Below are 12,170 nucleotides of genomic sequence, written 5' to 3'. Positions count from 1 at the left end.
CGGTAGAAAGACCGTTTGGACATATTAGCTGTAGAGAAAGGAACATCAGTCTCATGCAGGAACTCTCCTGGTAAAATGCACAGATGACCCCGACGTGATTTGAACACGCAACCTTCTGATCTGGAGTCAGACGCGCTACCGTTGCGCCACGAGGTCTCAGGCTCAACTTTTTGCAGAGCCTTTTTGGCACTCAATATCATTGATAAAAAGCTGATCATCTGCTCGTTCTGATTGATATCATGATTTTGAATAAAATAAATATTACCCCAATTCAGAAAGGATCAAAATAGGCATGCGTTGATATCTTGCCGCCAGTGTAAAGCGATCCCCAGAAAACAAGCCAGCTCTTTCTACTCACCATATTTCTGGCTTGGCGCGATCATGCCAATCCCAGCCTACCTCGGCATAATTTGAAAATGGAGCCTTTTCTTCTGGAGCGAGACACGCGGCCAATACCCCATAAGGTGGATGAATGGGCGTTCCATTTACCCCATTTAACAGCAAGTTTCATTGGCAACATCCCGATTGTGAGTGGGCGATAAAGGAATTTTGAAGAAAGACAATTTTCCAAGACTCCCAAGTGTTAGAATAAAGAAGGAACAGGACATAGTAGTTTAGGAACACGCACATTGATTTTTTCCTGGAAGTCTTATTACAGAGCATTTTGATCCTTTTTGGGTTCCTAGATGATGAAAAAGACGGGAACTGACCCCGACGTGATTTTAACACGCAACCTTCTGATCTGGAGTCTGACGCGCTACCGTTGCGCCACGAGGTCGATAGAAGAGTTATTTTTTTTATTCCATTTAGTGGGAATCTGTCACCCGAACCCAGCAAATCAACAACCCTAGCAAACGGATAGGTTAGGGTCACCCGAATCAGATACTCCTTCCCCCTTTTGAATGGCTGCCTCCCGCAGCCGGTTAACGCTGTTTTTTTCAATATGCAAATCAGCACATTGGAGCCACCAGGGCGTTACTGTTGCTCGAAAAGGTGAACCTCACATCCTTCCTTGCTCCTAAGGGCTCATGCACATATTGACTATAACCTTGAGGGCTAGGCAACGGAGTCAGCAATTTGCAAGGGGAAGATACTCTTTCAATCACTTGACCCTCACCTAGCTCTCTTCGGCGCTGGGTTCTGTGACAGACTCCCTTTAACAGCGTTTTTCCATCACTAAACACTGATCTTGAGCGACTGAATGACGACTATTGAAGAAAGACTTTTTTACACGAGCGGTAGAAAGACCGTTTGGACATATTAGCTGTAGAGAAAGGAACATCAGTCTCATGCTGGAACTCTCCTGGTAAAATGCACAGATGACCCCTAACGTGATTTGAACACGCAACCTTCTGATCTGGAGTCAGACGCGCTACCGTTGCGCCACGAGGTCTCAGGCTCAACTATTTACAGAGCCTTTTTGGCACTCAATATCAACGATAAAAAGCTGATCATCTGCTCGTTCTGATTGATATCATGATTTTGAATAAAAGAAATATTACCCCAATTCAGAAAGGATCAAAATAGGCATGCGTTGATATCTTGCCGCCAGTGTAAAGCGATCCCCAGAAAACAAGCCAGCTCTTTCTACTCACCATATTTCTGGCTTGGCGCGATCATGCCAATCCCAGCCTACCTCGGCATAATTTGAAAATGGAGCCTTTTCTTCTGGAGCGAGACACGCGGCCAATGCCCCATAAGGTGGATGAATGGGCGTTCCATTTACCCCATTTAACAGCAAGTTTCATTGGCGACATCCCGATTGTGAGTGGGCGATAAAGGAATTTTGAAGAAAGACAATTTTCCAAGACTCCCAAGTGGTAGAATAAAGAAGGAACAGGACATAGTAGTTTAGGCACACGCACATTGATTTTTTCCTGGAAGTCTTATTACGGAGCATTTTGATCCTTTTTGGGTTCCTAGATGATGAAAAAGTCTAGAACTGACCTCGACGTGATTTGAACACGCAACCTTCTGATCTGGAGTCAGACGCGCTACCGTTGCGCCACGAGGTCGATAGAAGAGCTACTTTTTTATTACATTTATTGGGAGTCTGTCACCCGATCCCAGCAAATCAACAACCCTAGCAAACGGATAGGTTAGGGTCACCCGAATCAGATACTCCTTCCCCCTTTTGAATGGCTGCCTCCCGCAGCCGGTTAACGCTGTTTTTTTCAATATGCAAATCAGCACATTGGAGCCACCAGGGCGTTACTGTTGCTCGAAAAGGTGAACCTCACATCCTTCCTTGCTCCAAAGGGCTCATGCACATATTGACTATAACCTTGAGGGCTAGGCAACGGAGTCAGCAATTTGCAAGGGGAAGATACTCTTTCAATCACTTGACCCTCACCTAGCTCTCTTTGGCGCTGGGTTCTGTGACAGACTCCCTTTAACAGCGTTTTTCCATCACTAAACGCTGATCTTGAGCGACTGAATGACGACTATTGAATAAAGACTTTTTTACACGAGCGGTAGAAAGACCGTTTGGACATATTAGCTGTAGAGAAAGAAACATCAGTTTCATGCTGGAACTCTCCTGGTAAAAAGCACAGATGACCCCTACGTGATTTGAACACGCAACCTTCTGATCTGGAGTCAGACGCGCTACCGTTGCGCCACGAGGTCTCAGGCTCAACAGTTTACAGAGCCTTTTTGGCACTCAATATCAACGATAAAAAGCTGATCATCTGCTCGTTCTGATTGAGATCATGATTTTGAATAAAAGAAATATTACCCCAATTCAGAAAGGATCAAAATAGGCATGCGTTGATATCTTGCCGCCAGTGTAAAGCGATCCCCAGAAAACAAGCCAGCTCTTTCTACTCACCATATTTCTGGCTTGGCGCGATCATGCCAATCCCAGCCTACCTCGGCATAATTTGAAAATTGAGCCTTTTCTTCTGGAGCGAGACACGCGGCCAATGCCCCATAAGGTGGATGAATGGGCGTTCCATTTACCCCATTTAACAGCAAGTTTCATTGGCGACATCCCGATTGTGAGTGGGCGATAAAGGAATTTTGAAGAAAGACAATTTTCCAAGACTCCCAAGTGGTAGAATAAAGAAGGAACAGGACATAGTAGTTTAGGAACACGCACATTGATTTTTTCCTGGAAGTCGTACTACGGAGCATTTTGATACTTTTTGGGTTCCTAGATGATGAAAAAGACGGAAAAAGACGGAAACTGACCCCGACGTGGTTTGAACACGCAACCTTCTGATCTGGAGTCAGACGCGCTACCGTTGCGCCACAAGGTCGATAGAAGCGCTACTTTTTTATTCCATTTAGTGGGAGTCTGTCACCCGATCCCAGCAAAACAACAACTCTAGCAAACGGATAGGTTAGGGTCACCCGAATAAGATACTCCTTCCCCCTTTTGAATGGCTGCCTCCCGCAGCCGGTTAACGCTGATTTTTTCAATATGCAAATCAGCACATTGGAGCCACCAGGGCGTTACTGTTGCTTGAAAAGGTGAACCTCACATCCTTCCTTGCTCCAAAGGGCTCATGTACATATTGACTATAACCTTGAGGGCTAGGCAACGGAGTCAGCAATTTGCAAGGGGAAGATACTCTTTCAATCACTTGACCCTCACCTAGTTCTCTTCGGCGCTGGGTTCTGTGACAGACTCCCTTTAACAGCGTTTTTCCATCACTAAACGCTGATCTTGAGCGACTGAATGACGACTATTGAAGAAAGACTTTTTTACACGAGCGGTAGAAAGACCGTTTGGACATATTAGCTGTAGAGAAAGGAACATCAGTCTCATGCAGGAACTCTCCTGGTAAAATGCACAGATGACCCCGACGTGATTTGAACACGCAACCTTCTGATCTGGAGTCAAACGCGCTACCGTTGCGCCACGATGTCTCCGGCTCAACTGTTTGCAGAGCCTTTTTGGCACCCAATATCAAGGATAAAAAGCTAATCATCTGCTCGTTCTGATTGATATCATGATTTTGAATAAAAGAAATATTACCCCAATTCAGAAAGGATCAAAATAGGCATGCGTTGATATCTTGCCGCCAGTGTAAAGCGATCCCCAGAAAACAAGCCAGCTCTTTCTACTCACCATATTTCTGGCTTGGCGCGATCATGCCAATCCCAGCCTACCTCGGCATAATTTGAAAATGGAGCCTTTTCTTCTGGAGCGAGACACGCGGCCAATGCCCCATAAGGTGGATGAATGGGCGTTCCATTTACCCCATTTAACAGCAAGTTTCATTGGCGACATCCCGATTGTGAGTGGGCGATAAAGGAATTTTGAAGAAAGACAATTTTCCAAGACTCCCAAGTGGTAGAATAAAGAAGGAACAGGACATAGTAGTTTAGGAATACGCACATTGATTTTTTCCTGGAAGTCTTATTACAGAGCATTTTGATTCTTCTAGGGTTCCTAGATGATGAAAAAGAAGAGAACTGACCCCGACGTGATTTGAACACGCAACCTTCTGATCTGGAGTCAGATGCGCTACCGTTGCGCCACGAGGTCGATAGAAGAGCTGTTTTTTTATTCCATTTAATGTGAGTCTGTCACCAGAACCCAGCAAATCAACAACCCTAGCAAACGGATAGGTTAGGGTCACCCGAATCAAATACTCCTTCCCCCTTTTGAATGGCTACCTCCCGCAGCCGGTTAACGCTGTTTTTTTCAATATGCAAATCAGCACATTGGAGCCACCAGGGCATTACTGTTGCTCGAAAAGGTGAACCTCACATCCTTCCTTGCTCCAAAGGGCTCATGCACATATTGACTATAACCTTGAGGGCTAGGCAACGGAGTCAGCAATTTGCAAGGGGAAGATACTCTTTCAATCACTTGACCCTCACCTAGCTCTATTCGGCGCTGGGTTCTGTGACAGACTCCCTTTAACAGCGTTTTTCCATCACTAAACGCTGATCTTGAGCGACTGAATGACGACTATTGAAGAAAGACTTTTTTACACGAGCGGTAGAAAGACCGTTTGGACATATTAGCTGTAGAGAAAGGAACATCAGTCTCATGCTGGAACCCTCCTGGTAAAATGCACAGATGACCCCGACGTGATTTGAACAAGCAACCTTCTGAACTGGAGTCAGACGCGCTACCGTTGCGCCACGAGGTCTCAGGCTCGACTGTTTACAGATCCTTTTTGGCACCCAATATCAACGATAAAAAGCTGATCATCTGCTCGTTCTGATTGATATCATGATTTTGAATAAAAGAAATATTACCCCAATTCAGAAAGGATCAAAATAGGCATGCGTTGATATCTTGCCGCCAGTGTAAAGCGATCCCCAGAAAACAAGCCAGCTCTTTCTACTCACCATATTTCTGGCTTGGCGCGATCATGCCAATCCCAGCCTACCTCGGCATAATTTGAAAATGGAGCCTTTTCTTCTGGAGCGAGACACGCGGCCAATGCCCCATAAGGTGGATGAATGGGTGTTCCATTTACCCCATTTAACAGCAAGTTTCATTGGCAACATCCCGATTCTGAGTGGGCGATAAAGGAATTTTGAAGAAAGACAATTTTCCAAGACTCCCAAGTGGTAGAATAAAGAAGGAACAGGACATAGTAGTTTAGGAACACGCACATTGATTTTTTCCTGGAAGTCTTATTACAGAGCATTTTGATCCTTTTTGGGTTCCTAGATGATGAAAAAGACAGGAACTGACCCCGACGTGATTTGAACACGCAACCTTCTGATCTGGAGTCAGACGCGCTACCGTTGCGCCACGAGGTCGACAGAAGAGCTATTTTTTTATTCCATTTAGTGGGAGTCTGTCACCAGAACCCAGCAAATCAACAACCCTAGCAAACGGATAGGTTAGGGTCACCCGAATCAGATACTCCTTCCCCCTTTTGAATGGCTGTCTCCCGCAGCCGGTTAACGCTGATTTTTTCAATATGCAAATCAGCACATTGGAGCCACCAGGGCGTTACTGTTGCTCGAAAAGGTGAACCTCACATCCTTCCTTGCTCCAAAGGGCTCATGCACATATTGACTATAACCTTGAGGGCTAGGCAACGGAGTCAGCAATTTGCAAGGGGAAGATACTCTTTCAATCACTTGACCCTCACCTAGTTCTCTTCGGCGCTGGGTTCTGTGACAGACTCCCTTTAACAGCGTTTTTCCATCACTAAACGCTGATCTTGAGCGACTGAATGACGACTATTGAAGAAAGACTTTTTTACACGAGCGGTAGAAAGACCGTTTGGACATATTAGCTGTAGAGAAAGGAACATCAGTCTCATGCTGGAACTCTCCTGGTAAAATGCACAAATGACCCCGACGTGATTTGAACGCGCAACCTTCTGATCTGGAGTCAGACACGCTACCGTTGCGCCACGAGGTCTCAGGCTCAACTGTTTGCAGAGCCTTTTTGGCACTCAATATCAACGATAAAAAGTTGATCATCTGCTCGTTCTGATTGATATCATGATTTTGAATAAAAGAAATATTACCCCAATTCAGAAAGGATCAAAATAGGCATGCGTTGATATCTTGCCGCCAGTGTAAAGCGATCCCCAGAAAACAAGCCAGCTCTTTCTACTCACCATATTTCTGGCTTGGCGCGATCATGCCAATCCCAGCCTACCTCGGCATAATTTGAAAATGGAGCCTTTTCTTCTGGAGCGAGACACGCGGCCAATGCTCCATAAGGTGGATGAATGGGCGTTCCATTTACCCCATTTAACAGCAAGTTTCATTGGCGACATCCCGATTGTGAGTGGGCGATAAAGGAATTTTGAAGAAAGACAATTTTCCAAGACTCCCAAGTGGTAGAATAAAGACGGAACAGGACATAGTAGTTTAGGAACACGCACATTGATTTTTTCCTGGAAGTCTTATTACAGAGCATTTTGATAGTTTTTTGGGTTCCTAGATGATGAAAAAGTCGGGAACTGACCCCGACGTGATTTGAACACGCAACCTTCTGATCTGGATTCAGACGCGCTACCGTTGCGCCACGAGGTCGATAGAAGAGCTATTTTTTTATTCCATTTAGTGGGAATCTGTCACCTGAACCCAGCAAATCAACAACCCTAGCAAACGGATAGGTTAGGGTCACCCGAATCAGATACTCCTTCGCCCTTTTGAATGGCTGCCTCCCGCAGCCGGTTAACGCTGTTTTTTTCAATATGCAAATCAGCACATTGGAGCCACCAGGGCGTTACTGTTGCTCGAAAAGGTGAACCTCACATCCTTCCTTGCTCCAAAGGGCTCATGCACATATTGACTATAACCTTGAGGGCTAGGCAACGGAGTCAGCAATTTGCAAGGGGAAGATACTCTTTCAATCACTTGACCCTCACCTAGCTCTCTTCGGCGCTGGGTTCTGTGACAGACTCCCTTTAACAGCGTTTTTCCATCACTAAACGCTGATCTTGAGCGACTGAATGACGACTATTGAAGAAAGACTTTTTTACACGAGCGGTAGAAAGACCATTTGGACATATTAGCTGTAGAGAAAGGAACATCAGTCTCATGCAGGAACTCTCCTGGTAAAATGCACAGATGACCCCGACGTGATTTGAACACGCAACCTTCTGATCTGGAGTCAGACGCGCTACCGTTGCGCCACGATGTCTCAGGCTCAACTGTTTGCATAGCCTTTTTGGCACTCAATATCAAGGATAAAAAGCTGATCATCTGCTCGTTCTGATAGATATCATGATTTTGAATAAAAGAAATATTACCCCAATTCAGAAAGGATCAAAATAGGCATGCGTTGATATCTTGCCGCCAGTGTAAAGCGATCCCCAGAAAACAAGCAGGCTCTTTCTACTCACCATATTTCTGGCTTGGCGCGATCATGCCAATCCCAGCCTACCTCAGCATAAGTTAAAAATGGAGCCTTTTCTTCTGGAGCGAGACACGCGGCCAATGCCCCATAAGGTGGATGAATGGGCGTTCCATTTACCCCATTTAACAGCAAGTTTCATTGGCGACATCCCGATTGTGAGTGGGCGATAAAGGAATTTTGAAGAAAGACAATTTTCCAAGACTCCCAAGTGGTAGAATAAAGAAGGAACAGGACATAGTAGTTTAGGAACACGCACATTGATTTTTTCCTGGAAGTCTTATTACAGAGCATTTTGATTCTTCTAGGGTTCCTAGATGATGAAAAAGAAGGGAACTGACCCCGACGTGATTTGAACACGCAACCTTCTGATCTGGAGTCAGACGCGCTACCGTTGCGCCACGAGGTCGATAGAAGAGCTATTTTTTTATTCCATTTAATGTGAGTCTGTCACCAGAACCCAGCAAATCAACAACCCTAGCAAACGGATAGGTTAGGGACACCCGAATCAAATACTCCTTCCCCCTTTTGAATGGCTGCCTCCCGCAGCCGGTTAACGCTGTTTTTTTCAATATGCAAATCAGCACATTGAAGCCACCAGGGCGTTACTGTTGCTCGAAAAGGTGAACCTCACATCCTTCCTTGCTCCAAAGGGCTCATGCACATATTGACTATAACCTTGAGGGCTAGGCAACGGATTCAGCAATTTGCAAGGGGAAGATACTCTTTCAATCACTTGACCCTCACCTAGCTCTATTCGGCGCTGGGTTCTGTGACAGACTCCCTTTAACAGCGTTTTTCCATCACTAAACGCTGATCTTGAGCGACTGAATGACGACTATTGAAGAAAGACTTTTTTACACGAGCGGTAGAAAGACCGTTTGGACATATTAGCTGTAGAGAAAGGAACATCAGTCTCATGCTGGAACTCTACTGGTAAAATGCACAGATGACCCCGACGTGATTTGAACACGCAACCTTCTAATCTGGAGTCAGACGCGCTACCGTTGCGCCACGAGGTCTCGGGCTTGACTGTTTGCAGAGCCTTTTTGGCACCCAATATCAACGATAAAAAGCTGATCATCTGCTCGTTGTGATTGATATCATGATTTTGAATAAAAGAAATATTACCCCAATTCAGAAAGGATCAAAATAGGCATGCGTTGATATCTTGCCGCCAGTGTAAAGCGATCCCCAGAAAACAAGCCAGCTCTTTCTACTCACCATATTTCTGGCTTGGCGCAATCATGCCAATCCCAGCCTACCTCGGCATAATTTGAATATGGAGCCTTTTCTTCTGGAGCGAGACACGCGGCCAATGCCCCATAAGGTGGATGAATGGGCGTTCCATTTACCCCATTTAACAGCAAGTTTCATTGGCGACATCCCGATTGTAAGTGGGCGATAAAGGAATTTTGAAGAAAGACAATTTTCCAAGACTCCCAAGTGGTAGAATAAAGAAGGAACAGGACATAGTAGTTTAGGAACACGCACATTGATTTTTTCCTGGAAGTCTTATTACAGAGCATTTTGATCCTTTTTGGGTTCCTAGATGATGAAAAAGGTGGGAACTGACCCCGACGTGATTTTAACACGCAACCTTCTGATCAGGAGTCAGACGCGCTACCGTTGCGCCACGAGGTCGACAGAAGAGCTATTTTTTTATTCCATTTAGTGGGAATCTGTCACCCGAACCCAGCAAATCAACAACCCTAGCAAACGGATAGGTTAGGGTCACCCGAATCAGATACTCCTTCCCCCTTTTGAATGGCTGCCTCCCGCATCCGGTTAACGCTGATTTTTTCAATATGCAAATCAGCACATTGGAGCCAGCAGGGCGTTACTGTTGCTCGAAAAGGTGAACCTCACATCCTTCCTTGCTCCAAAGGGCTCATGCACATATTGACTATAACCTTGAGGGCTAGGCAACGGAGTCAGCAATTTGCAAGGGGAAGATACTCTTTCAATCACTTGACCCTCACCTAGCTCTCTTCGGCGCTGGGTTCTGTGACAGACTCCCTTTAACAGCGTTTTTCCATCACTAAACGCTGATTTTGAGCGACTGAATGACGACTATTGAAGAAAGACTTTTTTACACGAGCGGTAGAAAGACCGTTTGGACATATTAGCTGTAGAGAAAGGAACATCAGTCTCATGCTGGAACTCTACTGGTAAAATGCACAGATGACCCCGACGTGATTTGAACACGCAACCTTCTAATCTGGAGTCAGACGCGCTACCGTTGCGCCACGAGGTCTCGGGCTTGACTTTTTGCAGAGCCTTTTTGGCACCCAATATCAACGATAAAAAGCTGATCATCTGCTCGTTGTGATTGATATCATGATTTTGAATAAAAGAAATATTACCCCAATTCAGAAAGGATCAAAATAGGCATGCGTTGATATCTTGCCGCCAGTGTAAAGCGATCCCCAGAAAACAAGCCAGCTCTTTTTACTCACCATATTTCTGGCTTGGCGCGATCATGCCAATCCCAGCCTACCTCGGCATAATTTGAATATGGAGCCTTTTCTTCTGGAGCGAGACACGCGGCCAATGCCCCATAAGGTGGATGAATGGGCGTCCCATTTACCTCATTTAACAGCAAGTTTCATTGGCGACATCCCGATTGTGAGTGGGCGATAAAGGAATTTTGAAGAAAGACAATTTTCCAAGACTCCCAAGTGGTAGAATAAAGAAGGAACAGAACATAGTAGTTTAGGAACACGCACATTGATTTTTTCCTGGAAGTCTTATTACAGAGCATTTTGATCCTTTTTGGGTTCCTAGATGATGAAAAAGGTGGGAACTGACCCCGACGTGATTTGAACACACAACCTTCTGATCTGGAGTCAGACGCGCTACCGTTGCGCCACGAGGTCTCGGGCTCGACTGTTTACAGAGCCTTTTTGGCACCCAATATCAACGATAAAAAGCTGATCATCTGCTCGTTCTGATTGATATCATGATTTTGAATACACAACAGACTCTGATCAAGGTATCAATAAGCCAGAAATGCCTCACACATCACAAGAAAGCCCAGAACTGCCCATCACCCCAGACATAGAGCCAGAGAGAACCCAAACAACGAGAACCTCAAACCCAGATATAGTCCTGATCATAGACTCCAATGGCAAGTACATTAATACAAGAAAGCTCTTCCCACGGCAAAGAGTCAAGAAAATCCACAGCCCAACCATTGAAAAAGCCAACATTGTCATTTGCAAGCCTTTCTTCACTACCCCGAAACACATTGTCATACACACAGGCACAGAAGATCTCTCTGACCAGCCCCAACAGATAGCGGGCCAACTGGTCCAACTAGCAGAGAAAGTAAAGCAACAGTTCCCAGACAGTAGTATCATCCTGTCATCTCTGCTCCCACGAGACGGCATCTCTGAAGCTACCATCATGGGGATCAACAAAGAGCTGGCGACCAGAATCAGACAAACACCAGGCATCACCCTGGCACAACACCCCTCCATAGATAAGCGTCACCTATATGATGACAAACACCTCAATAAACATGGCGTCAGCCTCCTAGCGAAGGAATTCAAAGACTTAGTGCTCAACAGAGCCCCCAGGCCTAGACAACAAACAAAACAAAGAGTCATGGAAATAATACCCGACAACCGCCAATATCCAAGACAGAACCCCCCAAAGATGCCACCTATCAAGAAAAAGCCAACCAGAGCAACCCAGAGCACCGACATAGAGACAATAAAGAGAATAGAGCATGCGGTTACTACAATGGCCACAACAGCAATGCACATAAACCAATACCTGGCCACACTGCAACCAACCAAGAACCCAGCCCGTCCTCTGCAGGACAGCTCATTACAAGGTTTACACACCGAAGATGAAATCACTAACTATCAGTAGTTGGAACATACAAGGGCTGAACGCCTCAGCCTTTGGATCTAAATCAAAAGATCCAGACTTCATAGACAGACTAAAAAACATAGACATTCAAATCCTCCTAGAGACATGGACCCGGGCAGATGACGAGTCCCTAACACCCATGGGCTACAAGGAATTCTCAGTGCCCGCCCAGAAAAATAAGACCACCAAACATGGCCGCCACTCAGGAGGCATACTAATATGGTACAAGGAGGAGCTCAAAGAACACGTAAAAGCTACCAAACGTGGAACTAATCACATATGGATAAAAATAAGCAGCTCCATCCTCAGCGGCCAGCAGGACATCTATCTCTGTGCAGTATATATGCCCCCACCAGGGTCCCCCTACCACGACCCCGACACTTACGAGGTCCTACAAAGGGAAGCCGTCCACTTCCAACCCAAAGGCAGAGTACTAATATGCGGAGACCTGAATGCAAGGACAGGCACAGAGATAGACTACCTGCCCCCGGACGACAAC

At 45.7% G+C, this 12,170-nt stretch overlaps 18 non-coding genes across 18 annotated transcripts; all 18 read right to left on the bottom strand.

Annotated features, from left to right (window-relative positions):
• Positions 1–84: 84 nt before the first annotated feature.
• TRNAW-CCA (transfer RNA tryptophan (anticodon CCA)) lies at positions 85–156 on the bottom strand. Its single transcript has one exon. It is a non-coding gene; the product is annotated as a tRNA-Trp (tRNA).
• A 550-nt stretch (positions 157–706) lies between these two features.
• On the bottom strand, positions 707–778 carry TRNAW-CCA (transfer RNA tryptophan (anticodon CCA)). The gene has a single exon. It is a non-coding gene; the product is annotated as a tRNA-Trp (tRNA).
• A 542-nt stretch (positions 779–1,320) lies between these two features.
• On the bottom strand, positions 1,321–1,393 carry TRNAW-CCA (transfer RNA tryptophan (anticodon CCA)). The gene has a single exon. It is a non-coding gene; the product is annotated as a tRNA-Trp (tRNA).
• A 550-nt stretch (positions 1,394–1,943) lies between these two features.
• Positions 1,944–2,015, bottom strand: TRNAW-CCA (transfer RNA tryptophan (anticodon CCA)). The gene has a single exon. It is a non-coding gene; the product is annotated as a tRNA-Trp (tRNA).
• A 541-nt stretch (positions 2,016–2,556) lies between these two features.
• Positions 2,557–2,628, bottom strand: TRNAW-CCA (transfer RNA tryptophan (anticodon CCA)). The gene has a single exon. It is a non-coding gene; the product is annotated as a tRNA-Trp (tRNA).
• Positions 2,629–3,188: 560 nt separating this feature from the next.
• TRNAW-CCA (transfer RNA tryptophan (anticodon CCA)) lies at positions 3,189–3,260 on the bottom strand. Its single transcript has one exon. It is a non-coding gene; the product is annotated as a tRNA-Trp (tRNA).
• A 541-nt stretch (positions 3,261–3,801) lies between these two features.
• TRNAW-CCA (transfer RNA tryptophan (anticodon CCA)) lies at positions 3,802–3,873 on the bottom strand. Its single transcript has one exon. It is a non-coding gene; the product is annotated as a tRNA-Trp (tRNA).
• Positions 3,874–4,423: 550 nt separating this feature from the next.
• On the bottom strand, positions 4,424–4,495 carry TRNAW-CCA (transfer RNA tryptophan (anticodon CCA)). The gene has a single exon. It is a non-coding gene; the product is annotated as a tRNA-Trp (tRNA).
• Positions 4,496–5,036: 541 nt separating this feature from the next.
• Positions 5,037–5,108, bottom strand: TRNAW-CCA (transfer RNA tryptophan (anticodon CCA)). Its single transcript has one exon. It is a non-coding gene; the product is annotated as a tRNA-Trp (tRNA).
• A 550-nt stretch (positions 5,109–5,658) lies between these two features.
• On the bottom strand, positions 5,659–5,730 carry TRNAW-CCA (transfer RNA tryptophan (anticodon CCA)). Its single transcript has one exon. It is a non-coding gene; the product is annotated as a tRNA-Trp (tRNA).
• Positions 5,731–6,271: 541 nt separating this feature from the next.
• On the bottom strand, positions 6,272–6,343 carry TRNAW-CCA (transfer RNA tryptophan (anticodon CCA)). The gene has a single exon. It is a non-coding gene; the product is annotated as a tRNA-Trp (tRNA).
• A 551-nt stretch (positions 6,344–6,894) lies between these two features.
• TRNAW-CCA (transfer RNA tryptophan (anticodon CCA)) lies at positions 6,895–6,966 on the bottom strand. The gene has a single exon. It is a non-coding gene; the product is annotated as a tRNA-Trp (tRNA).
• A 541-nt stretch (positions 6,967–7,507) lies between these two features.
• Positions 7,508–7,579, bottom strand: TRNAW-CCA (transfer RNA tryptophan (anticodon CCA)). Its single transcript has one exon. It is a non-coding gene; the product is annotated as a tRNA-Trp (tRNA).
• A 550-nt stretch (positions 7,580–8,129) lies between these two features.
• Positions 8,130–8,201, bottom strand: TRNAW-CCA (transfer RNA tryptophan (anticodon CCA)). Its single transcript has one exon. It is a non-coding gene; the product is annotated as a tRNA-Trp (tRNA).
• Positions 8,202–8,742: 541 nt separating this feature from the next.
• TRNAW-CCA (transfer RNA tryptophan (anticodon CCA)) lies at positions 8,743–8,814 on the bottom strand. The gene has a single exon. It is a non-coding gene; the product is annotated as a tRNA-Trp (tRNA).
• Positions 8,815–9,364: 550 nt separating this feature from the next.
• TRNAR-CCU (transfer RNA arginine (anticodon CCU)) lies at positions 9,365–9,436 on the bottom strand. The gene has a single exon. It is a non-coding gene; the product is annotated as a tRNA-Arg (tRNA).
• A 541-nt stretch (positions 9,437–9,977) lies between these two features.
• On the bottom strand, positions 9,978–10,049 carry TRNAW-CCA (transfer RNA tryptophan (anticodon CCA)). The gene has a single exon. It is a non-coding gene; the product is annotated as a tRNA-Trp (tRNA).
• A 550-nt stretch (positions 10,050–10,599) lies between these two features.
• On the bottom strand, positions 10,600–10,671 carry TRNAW-CCA (transfer RNA tryptophan (anticodon CCA)). The gene has a single exon. It is a non-coding gene; the product is annotated as a tRNA-Trp (tRNA).
• Positions 10,672–12,170: the final 1,499 nt, after the last annotated feature.

Source organism: Leptodactylus fuscus, chromosome 5 (assembly GCF_031893055.1).
Source record: "Leptodactylus fuscus isolate aLepFus1 chromosome 5, aLepFus1.hap2, whole genome shotgun sequence".
NCBI lineage: Eukaryota > Metazoa > Chordata > Amphibia > Anura > Leptodactylidae > Leptodactylus > Leptodactylus fuscus.
This window is presented reverse-complemented; position numbering and strand designations above follow the sequence as displayed.